Here is a 26124-nt window from a genome sequence, read left to right as displayed (position 1 = left end):
AAAATTTGTTATATGGTAATGCTGTGAGATTTGGATGCAGTTTACTGAAAGTGGATGGGATAGAGAGATTAGCCTCCAATTTAGATAAATAGGTACAGCTCTCAGAGCTGGAATCATTATGTGTTAAAAGATGTGGTCTGTCTGTAAATATGAGGCATATCCTACACTGCTTGAGAAAGTCAAATGCTCACAAGTTGGTTAAAGAAGAGGTTAAATCATAGTGGGACTCCATGGTGACAGGTAGTGCTTTTTCTTTACTTTTTTTTTTTTTTTTTTTAAATTCTTTTTATTGATTTTTAGTCATAACATAACAAATCATATCCTACAACATGACTAAAAGATAAGTACAGACAAAAATTTCTCTACATGCAATAACTATATACAAAGCCCATCTATGTAGAACCTCCAGACCGGAGGTTCGAATGCAGTGTGATTATGTTAATATACCTTCATATACCAGTTTCCAAGCTTCCCTCTGTGATGGATTTAGCCTCATGGAATACCACAAGTAATTATAAGCAGAAAAATGCTTCCCAACTATCTGTTTGAGTCCTTCCCATGATAGGGTTGATCTATCTTTCCAATTTAGGGTGATATAGTATTTTACCAGCATAAAGGATGTTATTAGGAAATAAGTGTTCTTAATGTCCATGCCTACCGGGGGTATGTGAAGAAGGGCAAATTGCCAAGAAAGGGTAGATTTTTCATAGCCCATTTTTTCTAATTTGACTCTGAGGGCACACCAAAGTTTGTAAGAACATTTGCAACTCCAAAAGATGTGGATGATATCTGCTTTCATCATAGGGCAGAATTGGCAAAATGGTGGGACTTCCTTGTACATCTTGTTTAGTAAAGCAGGGGTGTAATATGCGTTATTTACAATCATAAATTGGGTATATCTGAACTTTAACAGAGGAATAGCTTTGGAAAATTTTTGAGTGGCTTGGGCAATGGATTTGGAGGAGATCGAGGGGTCTTGTTTTAGCCAAAAATCAGAATGGATAGCCTCTTTCGTGCATCTAATTGCTGAGATTAATTTGTAGGAGTGAGAGACCATTTTCTTTTTACGAGTTAGTAGATTCCATAATACCTTACACAACTCTATTTGAGGATCGGGAATATCTGTATCTCTCCAGAATTTGTTGCAAATGTCCATTAGTTGTCTAATCATAGTGGTGTACTTGATCGAAAGCTTAAACTTGATTCTGATAGAAGAAGTATGTTCCATCCTGCATGAGAAGAAGTCCAGAACAGTTTTACTTTTGATCAGTGGGAACGAATTCAGATTAACCAAATTCTCGTTTAATTTAATGTTAGGATTAAGGTGTAAAGGTTGGAGAAGATGAAAAGCAGACTGTAGATCTAGGGATTTAAACAAGTTTTGTGTACATTTGATTTGAGACCATAGGTCATTTTGAATTTTGTACTTTCTTTTGGCAGATATGTCTAAGAAAGGTAGGGCCATGGGATTAATGGAAAGAGACTTAATATAATTGTAATAAAGTTTGACCCACGTTGGGCACCAAGCATTAAGTTCCTCTCTGAAAGTTGCAACATTAATTATTCTACTGCTTCTATTTATTTCATACAAAAGTCTAAAATCTGGAAGGCTTAGACCCCCCTTCTCTTTAGGGTATATAAGTTTTTTATAGCTTATCCTGATGGGTCTTGGGTGCCATATAAACTTTGAAAGAAATGATTGAATTTTATTAAAGACTTTATTATGAATCAGGGTGTTGGTAGCATTTAGAACATACAGTAGTCTAGGTAGAATGTTCATTTTGATAATGGCTACTTTCGAGAGAACCGGGAGTTTTAGTTGAGTCCATCTTTCCATATCTTTTTGTATCAAGCCCCAACATCTAGAGAAGTCCCCCTGATGTTGTATATTTCCATCTGTTTGGAAGGATACTCCTAGGTATTGAAAATGGTTATTGACTTTTATACTAGGTAGAGATCTTTCACTGGGTAATTGTAAATGTTAATTGGAAAGATCGTTGTCTTATCTAAATTCACCTTATAATTCGAGAATTTGGAGAAAGTTTGCAAAGTACTATTAATTTTGTTAATATCAGAGTTGGGAAGGGAGTAGTAAATATTCAAATCATCTGCATAAGCTGATAGGGGTATTTCAGTATTAAATAATCTTGGAATATGGTGGAATGTTCTCTGTTTAATTAATAAAAGTAAAGGTTCAATATATAGGTTAAATAAAAGCGGTGATAGAGGGCATCCCTGCCTGATACCATTATTAATCATTATCCTTTTGGAGCTATATTTGTTTATTTGCAAAGTAGTATATGCATTTTTATAAAGGGTATTAAGAGTGTGTATAAACTGTGTAGGGAAATTAAATTTTTGTAGAACCGAGATCAAGAATTCTTTGCTTATTCTGTCAAATGCTTTGGATGCATCGATAGCTAGATGGGGGTACGCTTAATCAATGATAAAGAGGACATAGCATTTAGTGTAAGAGTCTGGTCAAAGGTTTATCTCTGGTTTATAAACCCTGCTTGTTCAGGAGAGATGATTTTATTAATCCCAGATTTCAATCAACACGCTAAAATTGCTGCCAAAATTTTAATGTCTATATTAATGATAGAAATGGGTCTATAATTATTGGGGTTGGTACTGTCTTTATTTGGTTTGGGGATTAGAATAGTTCGGGATGCATTTAGGTGGGGGTCACAAACACCTTCCTGAATAATAAAGTTAAATAGGTGACATAGAATGATTGTTAATTTCTGGCTAAAAGCTTTATAAAATTCCAACGTGAATCCATCCGGTCCTGGCGCTTTATTGTTTTAAAGGTTATTGATCGCAGACATAGTATCTCTTTGAGTGATATCGGCCGCTAATAAGGATCGATGATGTTCATCTATCTTTGGTGTGTCTAGATTGTCAAGGAATAAGTTTAGTTCTTGTTTGTCTATAGAATTAGGGCTAGGATTGTATACTTCTTCATATATATCTTCAAATATCTTTATTATGTTATGTTATCTTGTGTGTTACATATATAATTTTGATGGACCTTAATTCTTGAGATAGGAGGAGTATTGCTATGTTGATTAATCAATCTCGCCAGAAACCTAGAGGGAAGTTGAGCCCAATGCGAATAATTAGCTAAGGTTTTTATCTCATAGAATGATAGGTTATCCGCCTGTAATGATGTTAATTTTAACTGCAGCTGGGTAATCTCCTTTTCTAGATCTGATGTGTAGTTTTGTTGAATACGTGTTTCTAGGGATTTTAATTCCTCCTGTATAGTCCTCTCTTTAGTGATATACTCGTTCTTATAATGGGAGGCTTTATTGATTAATAATCCTCTGATCAAAACCTTAGTGGTAGCCCAAGAAATATCGAACGAGGTGTTGGAGTCCTTAATAGCAAGTATACATTGATCTAATAAGGTATTAATTTCTTTCTTAATATCCGACTTTCCTAGTAAATTAGGGTTAAGTTTCCATCCTCTCACAGATAAAGTAATCTTTGAGTGATCAGAGATTGATCTCGGTTCAATGCAGATATTAAAAATGTCTGAAACTAAAAAAAGTCCAGCCTGGACCAAGACTTATGACACTGAGAAAAAAAGGTATAACCTCTGTTCTTAAGGTTGTCGGGATTATTACAATAGGGGTCGAATAGATTAAAGTCACTTTTAGGTCTCTGCAAGCGGAGGAGGCTTGTGGATTATTTGACATCTTATTAGACCTGTCTAGAATTGGGTCCTGGATAGAATTCCAATCTCCCCAATTATATAGTAGTGTTCGAATTTATGAAGGATGTTATACAAGTTCATTATGAAGTTATGTTGGCATATATGTTTAGGATCATAATAGGTTTATCCAAGTAGTCTATTTTAGTTACAAAGTAACACCATCTGCCCTCAGAGTCAAAGTCCTGTTTTATAATAGAGTGTTTAAAGGAGTTTTTAATAATGATAGCTACTCCTACTTTATTAGTTCTAATCCCCGCTGCTATAACTTCCTTAATCCATCTTTTATCTTTTATGGAGCTCCATTGTTCTCTTAATAGGTGTGTTTCTTGTAAAATTATGCAATCTAGATTGGTTTTGAACAGCAGATGAAGGATAAGTTTTCTTTTGCTTTCAGCTTGTATGCCTTTGACATTCCATGAGGCTATCTTCCACATAACAATCCTAACATTTGTGAGTAAGAAAAAAGGTTAATCTTTTCTAGGGTGCAATAGTTTAACACAGAGGGCGTAAAAAAGTATAATACATTATAAATCCATAGATGGGCAACTCTTCCAGCGTATCTCCCGTGCATAACCACTTACTCCTTTAGCCTGGAAGAGGCTGGGATACATAAATTATTTAAACACGTTGCAAACAATTGAAACCCTCTCTTTCCTACGTGCTAAGCTAAAATACCAGTGCAAATTAAGAAGTAATGTATCCCAGAATATAATCTACAATTCTACAAGAGCTAGAAAGCTACGCTGACTTGAATTAAAACACTGCCTAACTCATTCAGAGCATGTCTTAAGTGTAAAAAAAAAAAAAACCCAATACAGTAACATATTTATAGTGAATAGTAAGACTTCGTAGTCATATTTAACTTGTCCCAAAATCTGTTAGTAATAGTTTAAATTCTATTTCTCCAAGGGGAAGGAGTTTCCGAGCACACCAATCTAGTCAACATAGGTCTATGTAAGGTGTATTACTCTGAAGACCTCTATACTAGATTAAGTCCTCATTCCTTTTAGTGTGTATTATACATAAGAAATACATATCCTTCCATTCCATTCCAGATATGATATATGTACTGTGAATCTTGAACACATTAGGCGCTCTATTCAGTGTCAATATGTTATCAATGGGAACATACATTTTCCAGCATTTATAAGTATAAAAAGCTTTACGAACACACTTCTAGTCAACTTCATTAACATTTCATTTAAAATACAATGGGTTACCTCTACTAGGTTATGTTCAGTTTTACTATTTAACATAAAAATCTCACCTAATAACCACTAAACAGTGATCCAGGATTACACTACAAGAAATAATTAGATAGTGTGTATCCTAGATCTTCCAAGAAATGAAACCACTTTATAAACCATGTTCACTTACAGTAACAGAACGATAGTAACTGTAAAGTAATATTGTAAAATTGCTCAGCTTCTACATCACTTAGGTATTATAATGACTAGACCCCGTCTAAATTCAACAGAACATTCAATGTATCACATTAAGTTATATGATCCCAGAGTTTACATGTAACATCTTTTCTTTTAAGAATGCTGTATTAAGTGCAGTATACATTCAAGGTAATCAAGACTCATTTATCTGCAATGATCCTGGCCTCGTATCCGGTTATATGTAGCTTTGTCCCTGTCTTGAAAGTACAATAGATTTTACCCTAAAACGACAATTAGGTCCAAATTCAGCTGTCAACGCCAACTTTACCTTTCTGTTTTTGCGTGACACACTAGGAAGAATAGTAGACTATTGTAATAGACATACACACTTAGAGGGTAGTCAAGCAGTAAAGGGCTCTTATTCATGAAGGACCCTTGACTCATCCCTTAACAGTTGCAGTTTCAGAATACTAAAATAACACATTTCTTAGAAATAAAATTACTGCACTTTCAAGAACTATTTTACTCGCAAAAAAAGCTTGCATTATCCCATGTGACCTTGACAAGAGCTTGATTTACAGGGGTATAGCAAATGACTACAGATTAGAATTTTTAACCTAACCTACAGATTAGAATTTTTAAAGTGTAAATAATAACAATAAATACCTGGCTAATGTGACCCGTCCAAGATCTAACAAAACAGTTTTATTCAAGTCAGGGTCACCAAAAATATTTTGTGGTATGTACAGAAGTGCTGCTGCTTCAAGATGGCATGCTTGCATAATAGGTCACATCAGGGACACAAGATTGGTAGTATAGTGTAATGAGATATGGGTTTACTTCGGTGGGTGTCTTCATGCTCATTTGTGAATTTGAGCAATTTGGTAAGTGAGGCATTTTATCAGAAAAAAGCAACATGTGTATTTCATATGGGTGCTAGCATAACAAACAAGCCAAGCAGATTCCTACAGATTAATATGGGTACTTTAATGACCTTACTTTAAATTACATATCCTATATTTGTAACAAGATGTTTAAATCAAAGGTTTTTGCACTCTTACAGGTAGAGATCAGAGGGTTCTTAAATAAACATCATTTGTTTTTTCCAAAATTCCTGAGATCATTGGGACCTGCGCACCACAGGTGTAGTACCCCAAGGTAAATAACATACAGCTTAGTAGAGATTCATACCTCATTTTAATATATATATAAATATAGCATATTGCAGAGTAGTGAGGTGGTTTTCGCCAAGTGGTATGTACATGACAATGCTGTTAAGTATTGATCAAAAATGAGATGTGGTAGTTTCTGCAAATAAAACTGTTAATTCAACTAGATATTCCTTTAAGAGAATGCAGAAACTTGCTGTATTAGTTAGAGTAGGTTATCTCAACTACACAAAGGGGGTCTGAAATCAGCCATTTGAAAATCATTGACCTAGAAAAAGCTAGTATTACCACTGAGACATATGCAAACAAGTTTCATAGGCAGACCAAAACAGTATGAACTTAGTTAAGTGAATTAAGGCATGTATTTAAAATATGGCTAGATCTTAGGAGACTACTACCCTTATAAATCCTGCATAAACTGTAAAACGGACCACACAACTGTGGAGCCTTGAGGAGGGGTGCTGCCTGTATCTAGATTGCCTGGGTTTAACAATTGGATAAATGAACGGAAAATACAGAGAGAAATTGTAGCTCATACCAGACATAAATACTGCAAACATTGTTGGTCTGTAGATCGTTGACCCCTAAATAGCGTCATTCATATAATGAATTAGTTCAAGCGGAGTATACTGCGAGCTTTTCTTCTGAAGTGCAATCCGCTGAGGACCAGCGCTTTTCCGTTACCTCTGAGACAATGATCTTCTCAGTGTCGGTGAGCTGTATATACGTCAGAGTCTCCGCGAGTGATCTTTTAACAGCGCTGCAATGTACACGCTGTTGTATGTGAAGGAGGGCACCAGCCGATGCAGGTTATGTTTCTTTAAATCAACCTGTTGCTTTAAGGGAATAAAGCATCCTGGGAGGTTAGCTGATACGTCGAGGTCACGCTAGGACGGGCGACTGCTGGGAAATGCAAGGCCATGCTGAAGATTTACAACCACGAGGCAGCGCTTGGAGAACTATGAATTCAGGGGTCTACGAGAGGCAAGGATCGCTCTCCAGCCACTGCAGGCGCTTCCGAAACAGGCAGGCCCATCCCCATCACCATTCTGGCAGCTCCAGGACAAGGTAAAATGTTGCGATAAGATAAGGGATCATTTCTGGACCCAGCGAGATCAAGGAAAAGAAAGATCTTTGAATATTAGTTCTTCATCTTTGTAGAAGTGAGTCGCTAAATTAAATAGATTAATTTGGTTCTTCCCTCTATTTTGATTCTTTACCCGGGTTGGTACCGAACAGCTTAATAAAAACAGTAGCAGCATCTTCTTTGTTGGAGACTGTGTGTTTTTGTTCTTGGGCAGTAAATGATAAAGAGTTGGGGTACTTCATTTAAAATCTTATGTTACTGTTAATAAGATATGCACAGAATGGGGCTAATTGTTGTCTTGCCACCTTGATTTTTTGGGGAAGATCTTGCGATATGGATACTTTCATTCCTTGCCACGTTATTGTTTTTATGAGCTTGGCTGCAGCTAAGAGTTTGTTCACATGGTAGAAATTGAGAATTTTAGCATAAACAATTCTGGGGTTTGTTGCTTCAGAGGGGGCTCTTAACGCTCTGTGTGCCCTTTCTATTGTAATTTGTTTAGCCTCTTGGTCATTATCGAGTAAGAGACTGAAAATGGATGTTATCACCTCTGTTAACTTGGAGTGTTCAATGCTTTCATGGATACCTCTTATAATTAGATTGTTTCTTCTGGATCTAGCTTCGAGATCCAGAATTTTTGTATGCGGATCCTGGATTGATTTTTATTTACTTTCAGTTCCTCCTGCATGAAATCAATTTTAATGTCCTGGTCCATTATTTTGGACTCAATCTTGTCTAACCTTGTTAGAATCTTGTCTGTAGATGATCCAATAGCTTTTGTCTGATCTGTAAGATTTAGTATAGCATCTTTGCAGTGCTGCCTTTAAGTCATCCAAGTTGGAGCTTTCTGCTTTACCTTTGGCTGTATTGGTATTTTTATTAGTATCCCAGGCCTTCTGGACTCTGGGCCTTTTAGAAGAGGAAGAAGAGTCTTTCTCTGGAGAATTAATAGCAGAAAATTTAGTTTTTGTTGTTTGACTTTCCATATCTTCTGATGCTAGAGGCATTTTGATTGTTGATTGATGGTTGAAGCTGGCTGAAATTTAGCAAAGTTTTTCTGATTTAATTTCAGGAGTGTTAGGCCAAGTCCCTTACTGTGCAGGATTCACATGTGGTATCCAGGTTCCCAAATAATCAGCAACAACCCAGCCTAAATGGTAAGAGTTACAGTTTTTTTTTTTCTTCTGGTGTTTGAAACGAAGTGTAGTAGTAGTTAATCCATGTTTTTGATGAGAAAAATGTTAAGTCTTACTGGTGAAAAAAGCAGATATAATTGTAAGTGATGCTCTCCTGAGTTTCAGCACTCCCTACAGGACAGCGGCCATCTTGTTCTCCTACTTTTTTTTTTTTTTTATTGAGTGTGAAGGGACTATTAATTGCACAAGTAACAGATAACAGAATAGAACAGAATATAGCTCTTCAAAACACAGTAACCAAAAACAACTTCCACAAAACAGCTTACTAAATAACTATGTAAAAAATAAAAAAACACACCACACAGCATGCCAGAAAGCCATATTTTTATCAAGTTTAAGAGCTCCATTCTAAAACATGTAGAACATCTTCAGAAATAGTTGTAAAGCTGGGTTACTCCATTTAGAAAGTCTCAGTGGTGCCCAACTGAGTTCTTAAAGAGAATTCTTAAAGAGACATACCACAAAAAAGACAAAAAGCGTGCCTAAATACAAATAGCTAAAATACATTGAAATAGCTAAACATATATTCATATAACAGCCTTTCTATAAGAAATTGTGAAAACTATACCAGGATTGGTAAAAATTGTTATTAAAAAGTTCACTTGAGTAAAAATAACAAATAAATTAAACATGTATGTATACTGAATCCAGACTACAAAATCAAATAATAGCAGCCTTATCTTTTAGAATGGGTTTAATGCTAACAAAATCATTAATACCTGGAACCACTGTTGCATTAAGTAAGAGCTGCCAAAAACATCACATTGTTCTAATCGAAGTTCCCAGTCCCCACCCCCTAAAGGGACTGGAACTTTTATCAAAATTGTAAAAACAAAAACATTTCTAAAATCTTTGCATACTCTAGAATGCTTAAAAAGGGCATTTAGTAGTTTGTACTTTTTCATAGGATATAAGTGTTAATAGATTCTGGTTTTGAGAGTGTCAATGGTTTTGCCTACATAAAATGCAGGGCAGGACGAGCAGAAGGCAATATAAACAACAGCCTTCATTCCGCAATTATAGTTCCCATTAACTGTAATCTGCTTTGGGTATCCTGTGACCGAAAAGTGGGAGCCTTAAAAGATGAATCTGCATTGCTTGCAGGACCCACAACTTTTCATCCCCACATTTTTGTGACTATGTTAAACACTTCTTTGTTATTTTCCAACAAAAGTTCATAGGTTCATAGGTTGGTACTAGGCTATCAGCCCTAGGGCCTATACAAGCCTAGCCATAACAATTCCCTGGCTATTTCTTCCCACATTATTTACTTTCCTGGACCCCTGTCTAGCAGGGCGACTGATGTGATCCCTGGGGTGAATTTCCTTTCTCCCATCCAAGTTTGAAATGTTTACAGTTTTTATACACAAACCAGGGCTTTTGCCCCATCTAATCCAATAACCCAATGGTGAATTGTTTTTGGCACCCTTGGGTTGTTGGACCTTGTAATGTTTTCTTTCTACTTAAATAGAACAAAATGGTCTTTAGCTCCTCCCACTGTTTACTTGTAATTAGCTTCTACATCCTATGACTTACTAGGAGACAAAATTCCTAAACAGAATTTTTATACTTTAAAACATCACTAGAAATAAACACCACGATCAAGCAAGAAATAATATAAGAAACAATATAAAGAAAATAAACCAGAAAATTTACCTTTCCCACAAAGGAATCTGTTTTATTGCTGAGACATTTCAGTCAGATTTCTCTTGGAAATGTTGAATACGTTTAGTTACAAGAAGGAAATAGAAACATATACAATACAGAAAGTAAGGATGAAACAATTAAGAGACATAATTGTTTTTCTTCTTAAAGGTAAGAAAGAGAGGATTTTTTTAATGAATGTTTATTGAACATGTGATTGAATGCCTGCAAGTTAAGAATGAGGTAAAGAGATGTAAACAGAGTGAAATTAAGCAATTAGCATATAAATAAATGCCTGTGGCGTATGCAGAAAAAGAAAATAAGGAATTAGTGATGTTGGTAGTTGTAATAACAAGTGAAGAATTTAAAAGTGAACTAAAATATGTATAACATTACATTTTAATAATATTTTAAGTTTGGTGAATGAGAATATAGCACTAGGTAAGGATGAAATATGATATCAGATTTATAAATATTTAGGAGAAAAATAAAAGAATTTGTGTTATGATCTTAAATAAATTGTGGCCAGCTTCATGGCATAGATGAATAAAGCCTTAACTGTAACCCAGGTGATGCAGGTTTGATTAGTGTTTCAGGCATCTGAGGTGCTGGCAGGGAGGGATGGGCATACGCAGCCTGGGAAGGAGAGCACAATCCATGCCATGGTCCAGTGAGGGGAGCAGTCTTCAGATGAGGTCAGTGGACTTAGGAAAGGGGGCAGTATCTCAATCCCAGGTAGGTTGAATTGAAGTTAAACAGCACCCCCCCCCTCCAGATGCCCCTAAGCTCCCTGTTGGCCTAGCTTGAAATTTGGCATTGACCAGGGCGAGATCATAGTGTGGATGCAGTGAAGGATATGGATCACTGAGACAGCTGTCAGTTTGAAAGAATGGTGGCAAAATAGAGATCTTAAATAAATGGTTTAAAGAAGGAATCCAGAATGATAAACCAGAGGAAACAGCAGTTGTGAAAAAGGGAGACAACTGCATCATAAAAAGGGGAAACTTAATGCTTTGTCTAGCATGAACTATAAAATTAAGAAAAACATTTTACAAGTTAAGAACAAAGAGAGGCCTGAAAGATGTTTTATTCTAAGTACTGAATGGTGTGCCAAACAAGTAAGTTAAGGTTTGAATATTAAAATGGGTGGGTCTGATTAGAGTTGTGTATGCCATACTAGTTAAGAGATAGAAAAATATCCCCAGTAGGGCTATAAAACCTCAGTAAGGATGTAGAAGGCTGGGCTCAAATATGCTGCTGGCTGTGTGATGTGGTAAATGCAGACAAGTACCATACGTGGAGGTTAAGTGATGGGATCAGACCTCTGCTGAAAGATGCTAAGATTGTCTGCAGAGAGAGAGAGAGAGAGAGAGAGAGAGAGAGTAAGAGAGAGAGAGAGATTCAAGAAGGAAATTCCAGATTCATGGCAGTTCTGTCTGTCTGTGTTTGAGACCAGAAGTAGGAAATTGCCAAACAGGAGATGTTGAATTATCATTAACAGAAGTGTAAGCAATGAAGAGAACAGTGAGAGCATGGAAAGAACGGAATAAACCAGGATTTACAAAAAGGATCATCATCATCATCATCATCATCAGCCCCTCTTCACATTTTTTTTCTACATGGGGTCAGGGTATCATGTTAAGGGTCTATATCAGAATATCGAAATATTAAAACTTTGAATGTTCTGATATTGAACACTATTCAGTGAATGCTAAGAATAGCGAAGCTGCAGAGCAACGAATTCTTTCCTCGGGAAAGAATTCGGTGGGCCGTTTCTGTGGCTTTGCTATTCTTAGCAGTGTGGTGGAAAGTTGCGGGTTGGGTTCACGTAAGTGTGTGATCGCTTGGGGTTAGGGTTAGGGGTGGGTTAAGTGAGTTAGGGTTATGGTGCGGGTTAGGCGTGCATGCGATAGTGACAGACTTTACGGTAAGGGGTGGTTTAAGTGAGTTAGGGTTAGGGTGCGAGTTAGGAGAGTGTGCGATAGTGATGGACCTAAGGGTTGGGGTTTGGGTTAAGGTAAGTGGGTAGATAGTAGTGTATGTTTAGTTTAGTGTAGAATTAGATGTAGGAATTTAAGTGTATGTGTGTAGTTGCTGTTTGTTTGATGTGCTTGTGTTGTGTGTATGTGTTTCGGAGCAGAAAATGTTTTCCATGGGAAAAAATTCACTGTTCTGAATGTTCAATATTTTCATGTTTAGATGTTTTGGGGCCGATGAAATAGCGTTCGCTATTTTCATCTTTCGATAACGTGATATAAACGCTCGTGTTAACTGTTGCCGACTCTCTGGATTCAGTGCCACAGTCCTGCCTTCTTCAACACTCATGCCTGACTGTCACAGATCTTCTTACTTACAGGTGTGGGGGTAGCCACAGTCAGTGATTTCCTGTCCTTGCATATTTAAACTGGTGCATGTGAAAGCTGCGTTTAATTCCTGACTTCATCAGATGATCAGTACATCAAAAGAACTCCCTTATATAACAAACACCATCAATTAGTTAATTAGGAACATTTAAATACGTAAAGGTACATCATAAAATAAGATTATCAATAAACGTGATTGACTTTATTTCCTGGTGGCGAGAGGTCTGTTGAAGGAATGTTTAACTGTTCCACTGTCTTCCCTTCTATCTCTATTCTCAGCTTCTTCTTATTTCCCAGTTTGCTGCCATTACCACCATCTTATCCGTGCTTAGTTTCATCCCATGTGCCTTCTTTTTTGCATTCCATTCTCCTATCTTTGCTGAAGTTTCTAGCTCAAGTCTGCTGTAATGCCACATCATCTTTGAACCCTGGTGTACACCCACTCCCACTGGGAACCCCTTTGTGACATCGAATACCTTTGGGTACTTGTTGTCATCCTTGTACTGTACATAGCCTACACTAATTCCAATGTTTCTGGGTCTTCAAACCACTGCAATAGTGCCCAGATCAGCCTGCCTCTGGGCCCATCTCATTTGCTTTCTCCAACTGAGTGCAGTGAGATCTCTCCACATATTCTGATTCTCAGGCACTCCTACTGCAAACATCAGGTCTATTGTGCTGCATCTTGATCTGAAAAAAAATTAAGCTTATTTCCCATCTTGCTTTCTTGTTAGTGGTACAGACTATTTATCAATCACCTTCTGAGCCCAGAACTTTCTGTGTAGGAGCTTGATGCATGTGTTCTTCCCACAGTTGTAAATGTCCCAATTTTTTCTTGTTCACTGGCAGTTTTCTTAGTTTCCAGCACTCAAATCTGTTTCTTTGATCTCAGCACTTGTTCAGAAAAAAAAAAAAAAAATTATCATCTGCTTTGACCTGTACTGAGCCTGTGCTTTTTACTTAATTTTCCTTAATGCTGTTCTTACCCCAGTTTTAGGGTGGCTCATCTTCTAATCTCATCATAGGCTATTTTTCATTCAGAAGCTGCTAGGAATACTCATTCCATCTGCCTTTGATGTAAACCTTGGACTGGTGAGCAGGTTGTTGCTGGCACTTATGAAGGGTGTCTGGTCTTCACTGTTGTGGCAGAACAGGTAGCTTACATCCTTCTAGGTTGAGAACTGCTGATTGAGGGCTCAGTGTCTGTTATTCTAAAAGTGTATTAATTCTGGTTTAAGCACTTGGGCTTTCAAGCCAGTTATTTTACATTAAGAGGGTTCGTGGTCTGCACTCTTGTGGGAGGAGAGGCTGGACTCTGCCCTTCTGAGCTGGGAATTTCTGGTTAAAGGCTTATAGTGCATGCATATCTGAACTGTTTCTTACTGAAGTTGGTGCGCCTTGTTTGCTGTGGCATAGACTGGATTCGGGCCTGCTGGATCTAGCTTTGTTTGTGTAACTTGAGCACTAATCCAGACATTCTCTAAAGTATTCAATGGTATTTATTACTGCTTGGTTGTAACTTGATTAAAGTGTAGCTATCATTCAAGTCTTTTGGATTAAGCACTTGGGCTTCAGACCAGTTGTTTTACTTTAGGAAGGTTTGTGGCAAGCACTGTGGTGGCAGGACAGGTAGCTTTCATCCTTCTAAGTTGGGAACTGCTGATTGAGAGCCCAGTGTCCAAGTGTATTAGTTCTGGTTTAGGCACTTGGGCTTCAGGCCAGTTATTTTACATTAAGAAGGTTCGTGGACTGCACTCTTGTGGGAGAAGAGGCTGGACTCTGCCCTTCTGAGCTGGGAATTTTCTGGTTAAAGGTTTATGGTGTCTGAATATTTGAACTGTATCTTACTGAAATTGGTTCACCTTGTTTGCTCTATCATAGACTAGATCCAGGCCTACTGAATCTAGCTTTGTTTATATACTTGTTGTTTGTTTGCTTGTTATTTCCCTGGAAGCTAATTCACCTAATACGCAACTTCTCAGCTTCTGTGGATCACTAGTGATATCTGCATTGCTTACTGTACTTATTTCCTTGTTTCACTTGAAAGAAAGTTACTGTTTGTCGTTTTGCATTTAGTTACTTGTATCACATTGCACTCAAGTTACCTGGCACTTGCTCACTAAAGCAATTATATAAGTCAGCACTAAAAATTAAAAGCACTACACCCTCACTCCCCACTGGCCCTTGTTTTCAATTAAGGATTTCCCAATATTATTCTAGCATGTCCAAAGGTCAGTTGTCAATCTCCTCTCCGGTCCAGCTGGTGAATCTGGGAATCTTGAGGCAATGTTATAACTGCCTCATGTACACAGACAACCCTCTCCTCCTCCCACATAACACAAATACTTGCGAGAGATGCAGCTATTTAGCCAAACTGGAGGCTGAGCTCTCTCAACTCAGGACTGGCAAGACCAGACAGGAGAAGGCAACTACACACACCACAAAACCAGCCTCACATAATGCTACCACTCCACTGAATCAAACACATAAACACACAAAGACATACTCGGAGGCTCTGAGTAAAATTTACCTAAACAGCAGAGGCCTCCAAAGCAGACACCCAAACAACTGCTACCTCAAGACACCCCACAAGCAACACATAAACCACAAAAGCAGTGTGCAAAGCAGTCACAGCCCTTAAGGCCAAATACAACACCAAACATACTTGTCATAGGTGACTCCATAGTCAGACACACTGACGTCCCACTCACCAGGCTGAACAAGGAGAGGGTCACAGTAAGCTGCCTATCGGGCGCTAGAATCCGCCACATAAGACAAGCACTGGGTCACTCCACAGCAAGTACAAATATGACACAGTCATTGTCCATGCTGGTGTGAACGACCTGAGACGTACCTCCCTGGACTGCATGAAAAGAGACATAGAGGAGCTCTCTGATTATGTAGCCCAGGCAGGTATGACCCTAACCCTGAGCAGTATCCTTCCTTCACCAAGAATGATGCCACAATATAGAGACAAGATGATCAGCTTTAACAATTGGCTTAATGTCTGGTGTCATTCAAAGGGGATCCAGTGTCTGTCTGCCTGGGATGACATGCTTGACAAGCCACGCTGCTTCGCAAGGGACGGCTTGCACCTGTCACCCCTGGGATTCCGGATATTGGCTAAGGCTCTTGCCACCCCATAGTGCCTTTTTTAGGCAAGGCTCAAATTCTAAACCTACCACCCTAGAAAACAAAAATGGGAAGAAATTGAGGGTAATGCTGCTCAATGCCAGAAGTCTAAATCTCAAAATGCACGCACTCGAGGCCCTTCTCAGTATGGAGAACATCGATGTCTGTGCTGTAACTGAAACCTGGTTCAAGGCTCCTGAGAGCACCCCGGCACTATTAGGTTTTACCTCATATCATGCGTTCCGGCCCCAAAACCCGGACCACTCCACAAAAGGAGGGGGTGTATCCATATTCATAAAGGATACTCACACCTCCAGGTTGGTGGCAACGCATGAAGCTTCGAAAACCATCCAGGTGCAACTAACAATAGGCAAAACTGCTCTACAAATTGTAGCATGCTACAGGCCACCCTCTCAAACTCAGGAACCCCACACAGCCTTCCTGAAGACACTGGAGGGTATAAATGTATCTCCAAACACCATCATATTAGGTGACTTCAACTACCCGAATATAGACTGGGAACATTACTCAAGCCCTAACTTTCTAGCCCAACGGTTCCTGGAGTTCATAAATTCAAATGCCATGGAACAGCTAGTCACTGTTCCCACGAGAGGAGAAAATATACTAGATCTCATTGTCACAAACATGGGGACAAAATGCTCCACACCGAAGTATATCCCTCATTGGTGAGATCTGATCATAAACTAATCTCACTGGAAATCCACATCCCCCCACCCCAAACAAAAAAGCCCATAGTGAAGAACTTCTCTAAAGCAAACTTCACACTACTCAAGACTGGTGTGGTATCCTTCAAGGCCCCTGTGTCAGAGGAAACCACAACCCAAGCTGCGGAAGCCCTTACAAATGCCTTCTATGAACACCTCCAGGACTGCATGGATCAGGCAATCCCAAATAAAACCAAGACTCTTTCCACAAAGGGCAAACGTCCAGTCTGGTGGACCCCAGCCATTAACAAACTTTACAATAAGAGGAGAAAGCTATTACATGATAGAACAAAATCCATAAAAGGGATGTCACCCCTGATCATTATTAGTAAAAAATTACGAGCACTCATAAAATCAACTAAGGCCAATTTTGAGAGAAAAATTGCCATGGATTCAAAGGACAATCATAAGGCCTTTTTCAGTTATGTTAGGAACCTGGGTGGAAACTCACAGATATGCTCAGAATTAGTCCAAAATGATACAAAAATCACTGAACCCACAGACATTGCCAACATACTGGCAGACAGGTTCAGTGCAAACTTCACCCCTCTCCCCTAAAGGAGAGATAACTATCCCAGCCAGTGTAGCCTCCCAGACATCTCAAATGCGCAGGTGAAAGCTGCTCTCTCTAAAGCTAAAAACACAGCATCAATGGGACCGGATGGTGTCCCCGGCTGTGTGCTACACGAGCTAAATGAGGAATTAAACCCGCACATAAGGCAGCTGTTTAATCTCAGCCTTACCACAGGATACGTGCCCAAGGAGTGGCGTGACGGCAACTGTGGTCCCACTCCACAAAGGTGGCGCCTCACGGACCCTGGTAATTACCGCCCCATAAGCTTAACAAGTCTAGTCTGCAAAGCTATGGAGAGGATCATAATGGAGCTCATAAACAAAGATATAGGGACTTGCAGACATTGGACCCGACCCAGTTTGGCTTTGTCAAGGGAAGATCATGCCTTTTGAACTTGGTCGACTTCTTGAAATAGTCACCAAGGCCATTGATGAGGAAAGGCAGTCCATACAGCCTACCTTGACCTTGCAAAGGCTTTCGACACAATACCCCACTCGGGTATTGTAGAAAAACTACCAGCTTAAATGTAAACCCATATGTCACAAGATGGGTTGCAAACTGGCTTAAGGACAGAACCCACAGGGTTAGAGTTGCTGGCGCTGTGTCAGACTCCAAGCCGGTCACAAGTGGTGTCCCACAGGGCTCGGTCCTTGGCCCCCTATTGTTTGGCATCTACTTCTCAGAAGTACAGGCCAACATGGGAGGACTTTGGCTGACAAAGTTTGCAGATGACTGCAAACTGGGCGCCATAGTGGAAAGTGCATCGGACACTGATATCCTTCAGAAGGGACTCACGGAAACAGATAGCTGGTGCCAGAGCCATGGCCTGAAGTTAAACGCCAAAAAATGTATAGTCATACCCTTCGGGAAAAACAAGGTAACCCCAAGCTACCATATAGGTGGCAATCCACTAAGCACAGAAGAGGTTATCAGGGACCTGGGGACCCAGGTTGACAGTGGCCTTTCTTTTGACACTCACATTGCTAAAGTGGTTAGAAAGACCTTCTACATTGCCCACCTGATCATGAAGGGATTCACATCCAGATCTAGTGAGGTCATTGTTCCCTGTACTCTTCACTTATCAGACCAATGATCGAGTACAATGCCCCATTCGGGATGTATCTCACCCGACATCTGCAGCAATTGGAGAGACCCCAAAAGTTCCTCACCAAAAGGATAAAGGGACTCCAAAATCTGTCATATGCTGCCAGATTGAAGAAACTCCAGCTCTATTCAGTCGCATACCGTCTGCTCAGAGGTGACATGTGCCTGACATACAAGGCCATGTCCAACCCGGAATTAATGGACATGCTCCACCTCAAAAAATCCAAATCCACCAAAACCACTAGAGCAAGCGACTTAAACCTTAGCACGGATATAAATAGGACGTGCTGGAGGGATAGATTTATCACTCAGAGACTCCCTATGCTGTGGAATAAAATCCCGGTCCATGTGAGGCAGAGCACCTCGCTGACTCTGTTCAAGAGAAATCTAGACCTGTGGATGGGAGATCGTAGGTTTACCCCGGGAATCATCTCTGGGTCACTGCTGGACAGAGGCACAACAAACTAATGGGCACAGTATTTTTTCATATAAGGGGTGGCGTAAGCCACAATAATTTGGGCTAGGCTTATAAATGCCTTAGGGCAGATAGCCTAGTATAAACCTATGAACCTATGAACCTACAGACAATCCATCCACCTCTTTGGTGGATGTCCTTGCTTCCTCTTACCTTCTTTCTGTTTGTCCCAAATCTTCCTCACCAGATTGTCTTCTGCTTTTCTGCACGTGTCCAAACCACCATAATATGTTCTCTTTGATCTTTTCTGCAATTGGAGCTACTTTGGCTTCTGCTCTTTTGTCCTCATTTCTTCATCTGTCCCACAGTGTGCATCCTACCACCCTCCTCAGGCACTTCATTTCCATCACCTCTAGGTTCTTCAACTGTTCTGCCTTTACTGCCCAGGTTTCTGTACCATACAGTAGCACTGATCACACCACTGTCTTGTACAGCTTACTTTTCAGCTTCTTTGGCATACTTCTGTCATAGACTATACCTGACACTCTATGCCAGTTGGCTACAGCCCCTCTGATACTAGTTTTAACCTCTTCATTCAGACTTCCATTCTCCTCAATGACCCCTCCCACATACTTGAAGCTGTTTACCTGTTCCACTGTCTTCCCTTCTATCTCTATTCTCAGCTTCTTCTTATTTCCTCAGTTTGCTGCCATTACCACCATCTTATCCGTGCTTAGTTTCATCCCATGTGCCTTCAGTTTTGCATTCCATTCTCCTATCTTTTGCTGAAGTTCTAGCTCAGAGTCTGCCTGTAATGCCACATCATCTTCATACAGAAACGTTGTTGATCTGTCCCCTCCGACCTCTTTGCTAATGTAGTCCATCACTAGTATGAACAGTAGTGGGCTCAGCGCTGAACCCTGGTGTACACCCACTCCCACTGGGAACCCCTTTGTGACATCGAATACTGTTCGTGCTTGAGTCATTGGGTCCTTGTACATAGCCTACACTAATTCTACCAATGTTTCTGGGTCTTCAAACCACTGCAATAGTGCCCAGATCAGCTTTCTTAGGACCTTGTCATATGCTTTCTCCAAGTCTAGGAATGCCCAGTTGAACTCTCTCCACATATCTATCTTCTTCTCAAGTATCTGTCTCACTGCAAACATCAGGTCTATTGTGCTGCATCTTGATCTGAATCCAAACTGCTCATTTCCCATCTTGCTTTCTATTACTGTGCATAGCCATTTATCAATCACCTTCTCCAGAACTTTCATGCAATGTGATAGGAGCTTGATGCATGTGTTCTTCCCACAGTTGTAAATGTCCCAATTTGTTCTTGTTCACTGGCATTTGTATGCTTATTTTCCAGTCATCTGAGATACGTCTTTCTCGCCACACTGCTATTGGTACCCTCAGGAGCCATGTTTCTGTATCTCACCCAGCATCTTTATCATATCTGCTTTGACCTGATCTGAGCCTGCTGCTTTCCCTTACTTAATTTTCCTTAATGCTGTTCTTACCCCAGTTTTAGGGTGGGCTCTTCTTCTTCTCTCATCATAGGCTATTTCTGGGAAAGTACAGTTTCTGTGGGGTTTCCTTCATTCAGAAGCTGCTAGGAATACTCATTCCATCTGCCTTTGATGTCCTGTGGACTGGTGAGCAGGTTGTTGCTGGCATCCCTTATGAAGGGTGTCTGACTATCTTCTTTATCTTTCTGTCTTTGCCTTGCAACCTGATATAGTTTATTTGTACCACTTACTGAATCACTTTCCAAAAGTTGGTAGAGTGCCTCCGATGCCCTGGTATTTGCTATTGCAACTTCTTTCTTAACTTCTTTATTAGCCAACCATAATCCTTTTTAGTCTGGTCAGTCTTCTCTATCTCCCACTTCTTCCTGCACTCCTCCTTTCTTTTGATGATTCACTTCTGCATTCCACCACCACCACCACCAGCTTTCCTTATGTACCTTATTTCCCTACCTGGCTCGGCCACTTATCTTTTCTGTAGTCCAAACACATGCTGTTTTTAGGTGCTGTCATTCTTGTCCAACACTACCTATTTCCTTGTTTTCTTGGGGTGATAAAGCACTGAGTAATTCTTTGAACTGTTATACTTTCTCTCCAGTCAGTTTCCAGGTCTTCAGCCTGGTTTCTGTTGATCTTAGAGCCTTCTGTGACCACTGCTTGCAGCTGATTGTGGAAAACTAGTGGTTTATGCTGTGGGCCAACTGTTTCACTGGGGATGACTTTGCAATCATGGATTATATCCCACTGCCTTTTCCTTACAAGAAGGAAGTCTACCAGAGTTGCATATTGGCTACTGTTGTATGTGATTTTGTGACTGTCTCTCTTTCTGAACCACCAATTCATGTTGTCCTGCTTTATCTAGTACATCCTGCAACTGCTGTCTGAATGCACTCTTTTCCTCACTATCACAACTCTGCTATGAGGCATAGGCTGAGATTATGAATACTGCCCTATCATTAGACTGGAGTCTGACTGCCATGAGTCTGTCATTAATTCTGATGATATCACTCACTGTCTTCTGAAGCGTCTCTTTCACCACAGTTCCTACACCATTTCTAGCCTGTCACCCTCCTGAGTAGTAGAGTCTGGATCCCAAGCCAAATGGCTTTGCTGCACTGCCCTTCCATCTCATCTCTTGGATACATATGATGTCCAGCCTCCTCCGTATCATCATGTCATCCACTTCCAAGCTGCATCCTGTCAGTGAACCTACATTAAGCGTAGCAAGTTTTGGTTCATGTTTGGCAGATTGGTTGGTTTTACTTCCAGCTTTCGCTCAACAGAGCTGTTCCAGGTAACCCAGGCTGGGCAACTAGACACCGGCCGGCCAGTAGCTTACTGAGACAGAGCTGCTGGGCTTCATGGAAGGCACACACTGGCCAATAGGGGCACATATACCCCTCCCACCTTAGGAAGGGTCCCTGGCATAGGTCAGAGTAAGCTGGGTCCTCAACCCACTTATCACCTGTAATTACCCATGACCATTTTGGTGACATTACTCAACATGACTGAGCCACCTAGAGTCATATTTTGCACCATTGAGTGGCCTGCCACGGTATGCAGTCTGTGATCCATGTTCTGCTGTCTTGAGGATACTGAGCACCACAGTAGATGCCCATAGCAGTTGGTCTGTACAACTCTTCCCCCTATAAGGCACCATGTAGAGTCTGTGCTGTTGTCCACAGCTCCATTCATTGGTGAGTTTAAGATGGAAACATTCAGCAGGTTTTTCTCACGTGGGAGAAACCCCAGAGAGGTACAAGAAGAACATGCAAACTCCAAACAGGCATTGGTCAGAGGTCAGGATCGCACCTGGTACACTGTGCATGGGAGGTGATGACTTCAACTGGTATATACACAGATATACAAAAAGAAGGGGAAATAATATTGATGAGTAAGACATGACTTGGAAATGGACACTGCATGGAAAGAAGATGCAATAACTGGAGGAAGAGATGGGATAGAACAACAAAAGAAGGCCCAGAGGAAGTGGAAATTATGAAAACAAACTAGTAGCAATCTTAAACTGAATGAATATTTGAGGTAAAGAGGCATGGTTAAGGAATATAAGAAGTTGAAAAGAACAGTAAATTAGTAATTTGTAAGTAGAGAATATAGCACTAGCTAATGATGAAACTGAGTATCAGATTTATAAAGCTTCAGGAGAAAAGTAAGATCATTTTTGTTGTGATCTTAAATGAATGGTAGCCAGTATCATGGCATAGATGGACAAAGCCATATCTGTAGCACAGCAGATGCAGATAGGATTAGCTTCTTAGGAGTCTAAGGTGTTGGCAGAGAGGGATGGGCAAGCCTACCTTGGGAGGGTGTCCTCTCTTACTCATTCCCCTTATTTTTGTATTAACTGCTATATTCCCTTTTTCATGCTCTCAATATTTTTCTTCTCACTTCCCCTTCTGCTAATAGTAATTTAGTATCTCCTATTTTGGCAATTTACTACTTGTAGTCTCAAACCTAAGCAGACAGAACTGCCATGATTAGAAGTGCCACTGTAAAGGTGGAGGGAAAATGTAATGGATTTAGAAAATTAAAGAAGGAGAAATGATGAAAGTTGTTTATAAAATGACATAAAGAAATGTTCTTAATTTAATATGGTTCATGGATTATATAAAGAAATAATAGTGATGTGTAATGGAATTCTGATGGAAATGTAAAAATATTGCACTGCCTTGAAATTTTGAAAAATGATAAAAATGTTAAAGACCGATAAACAAGCAAGTTAAATAGTCATTGATAATAGTTAAAGACATACCCCCGGATTTACTAATCTTCCATGCAGGACTAATCGAAGCGGCAGTTTAGAAGGAGGATGGCAGTGCACCATGCATATTAATGAAGGCATGCTGCCTAACCTCCTAATCCTACATGGAGCGTGGACGAGTGCAGGGGGCGTGTCTGAGAATAGAGCTCTCAGAATAAACATGCCCCTGCAAAGTAGAACAGCAGAAACTGTAAATAAATGAGCTAGTCTGCTCATAGGTGTCCGCATATCCCCACCAACAGTCCCCCATGTGTACAACAGGAACAGTACACATAAACCCTTTTATTTATTTTTTTTAAAACCCCGAGTACAGCTAACCATAGGTGCATGGGTTTGCCCATCGCTTAGCTACAGTTAAAGCAGTTTAAAAGGCTGAAGAGGATAACAAGGAAGGTATATGCCAATGAAGCAGCACAGCAATAGTGTAGTGGTCAGAACATGTGCCTAACGAGCAGGATTCCCAGTTCGAGTCCCACTGCAGCACATTCCATTTTCTATGTGAAATCTGTATATGAACATTTTTTGACATTTTTTTTGCAGTATAACCTACTAAATAACATTTAAATGTGAATTGGAGTCCTGCATCAAATGCACATGTGAAGTGTCAGTGACATAATGAATAAGGCACTAGTAAGCAGGTTTGAGCACAAATAAGCAGTAGTAAGCATATATAAGCACTAGTAAGTGCATGTAAGTGTGTTTGCGTGGGGTAAGCATTGCCTACACAGATTAAGCAAAGTAGAAGCTGAGTGTAAGAAACTGTACCCGGAGGTTAGCAGTGCTTACCGTCGTGTAAACCCACTTACAACTACTTTAAAGTGCCTTAATCACTCTGTACCCAACGGCCCGTGTTCTGCCCAGCAACAAAATAAACAGCTACTGCATGGCTCAAACTGAGGACCTTGTACACCCCAGTCACAGTAGTTAACCACTAAGCTATCATAGCAATGCATACAAATGAGCTATCAGCAAACTAATCTTCACCACAGGAAAATCAAACCAAACATGTGAACTGAATGTACAGTGTGAAGTTGTATAACCTGCCACAGAACATAAATATGTGAACTGGAGTACTGCAGTAAACATAGATATGAGGTGTTATTGTAATAAAGTGTAGAAGTCCCCAGGTCCCCATACAGTGTATGTACAGATTAATCACGGATACCAGACACATATATAACCTGTAATGAAGAATAAATCACTGCCAAACGGCAAATATAGTGCTAATTAACTATTAATCAATGCTAACCGCAGCACAGCTCAAGTTAGTAAGTGTAAGCAATGTGTAGGGGAGCCAATTCAATCTGCCTAGTGGTATAACTCTTTAAGCAGTGCCAACCTTATGTAAGCAGGTGTGCCCATAGCTTAGCCCTTTCAAAACCGGCCAATCACGGGAAAGTGTGGGAAATTGGCCATATTTAAACCCCACAGGCAGGAATACTTTTCATAACTGGTTGTAGCTTCCTACTGCAGGCAGAATGGCTGGTGTGGGTGATGGCACTCAATTCAGAGTGCAGTGCTGGGGCATCCAGGAGTCAGAATTTATGGTATGGCTCCTGGAAAAACACAATGAGCAGAGACTACTGCAGGGCCAGTACCAGGGCTCACTGTATAAAGCGGAAACCTGGGACAGTCTTGCCCATGACCTCACCAGTACCACAGGTATCTCCCGGACTGGTGAGCAGGTCAGGCACCACCATGCTGACCTAAAGCGGCAGAGGGGGGATGTACTGGAACAGTGGATCCAGGAGTCTCGGCAGATGCCCAATGCCCCAGTACTAAGTACTCATTCTACTAAGTAGTAAATAATTGCTTAGCTTATGTATACTATGGATAGGTATGGCTAAATATCACTGTATTTCTCTGACAGCTGCAGATGAATGGGCTGCGAACCAGCAAGCCCATGATGTTAGGTTGCAAAAGATGTTTTGTGAGGCAGGTTAGTAATTAGTCTGCATGTACTGTCATAACAAATAAATATAAGAGCCAGTAGAAATAAATGTGTAATAGTCTGTGAATAAAGGTATAAACCCTGGAGAACTTCTGTTTACTCTTCTTTCATATGTTGCCAAACTGTTGCATACTATAAATAGTACTGTTGTATTTTAAGCAGTGTCACCCACACTGTGGTATGCAGATAAAATGTGTATGAAGTCCTGCATAACAATGTTGGAAGTGCCAAAAGGTCAGTCATATTGTACAAGTGAGGGAGACTTAGAAAACAGTCGAATGCTTTACAGCAATTCCCAAATAGCACAGTGTGCTGTGATGTTAGCTATAATTTTTTGTCACACATAGCAGGGGTTTGAATCCTGGGAGTGCTACTAAGTTGTATGCATAAACATACCCCACAACTGTACAGATTTTGTTACAATGTTCAGATAAAAAGTTGCATGCATAATTACACCCAACTGTACAGACATTGCTAGAATTTTCAAATTGAAAGTCATATGCATATTCATACCTCACAACTGTTCCGATCTGTCCAGCATGACCAGATAAATGGCCCATATCACCAGCCTGGTACCCTGTTCCTCAAACGTGTACACAGTCATAGAATGTATATGAAAACAAGCTTGTCATTCTGGCACCTCACCCAAAGTGTATGACAGCAATTCTCAACATATGTTGCATTAACACCTTAATCTTGTCATGCCTGTATGTAAGACACAGGTCACGTATATAATAATCTATAAACATACCAGTGTACAATATAAGGCCATTGGGTAGTATAATAATACATATAAGGGAAAAGTCACTGCAGTGACTAAAAATGTTGTGAAAACTACAAGGATATATTAGTTGTTAATTGAACTCTCTCTCTTACCCCTACTATATGTGTAAAATAACCCAATGACACTCCTCAACTGGTATGTGTACACTCCAAACTTTTGTTGGGACTTATGTCCTAATGGTTTATAAATATTCACATTTGTTTTTATGCATGTGCCATGTTAAAATACACCCATATTGGTGGCCTGTTGCCATCAATGAAACCTGCATGCTGTTGTAATGCCACTGTTGTTCCATATATTCATGTGTTCTGCTTGCTCTGCAACTGTGTTAAATCTGGTGTTTTGGATTAATGGGAATACCTATGCAAGCTGTTATAACTAAACCTGAATGCTGTTGACTGTTACTAACTCATATCTGTCATAAACCTGCTACAAAATATCTCATATGGGAAGGCCAGTCCCAGCAGACCCATCTGTCCCACCTCAGCTGGCCATGGCATCAGGCACCAGCACATCTGGAGCCCAGCCTGAGACCTCCTTCTCTGTGGGCCCTGTGCCACCTTCAG

The 26124-nt window shown here is 40.0% G+C and overlaps 1 protein-coding gene across 1 annotated transcript in view; it reads left to right on the top strand.

Annotated features, from left to right (window-relative positions):
* CHCHD6 (coiled-coil-helix-coiled-coil-helix domain containing 6) overlaps nt 1-26124 on the top strand; it is a 3644424-nt gene that overhangs the window by 2606490 nt on the left and 1011810 nt on the right. The gene's annotated exons all lie outside the window — the stretch shown is intronic.

The sequence above is a fragment of the Protopterus annectens genome, chromosome 7.part1 (genome assembly GCF_019279795.1).
Source record: "Protopterus annectens isolate FY-2018-M chromosome 7.part1, PAN1.0, whole genome shotgun sequence".
Taxonomy (NCBI): Eukaryota; Metazoa; Chordata; order Ceratodontiformes; family Protopteridae; genus Protopterus; species Protopterus annectens.
This window is presented reverse-complemented; position numbering and strand designations above follow the sequence as displayed.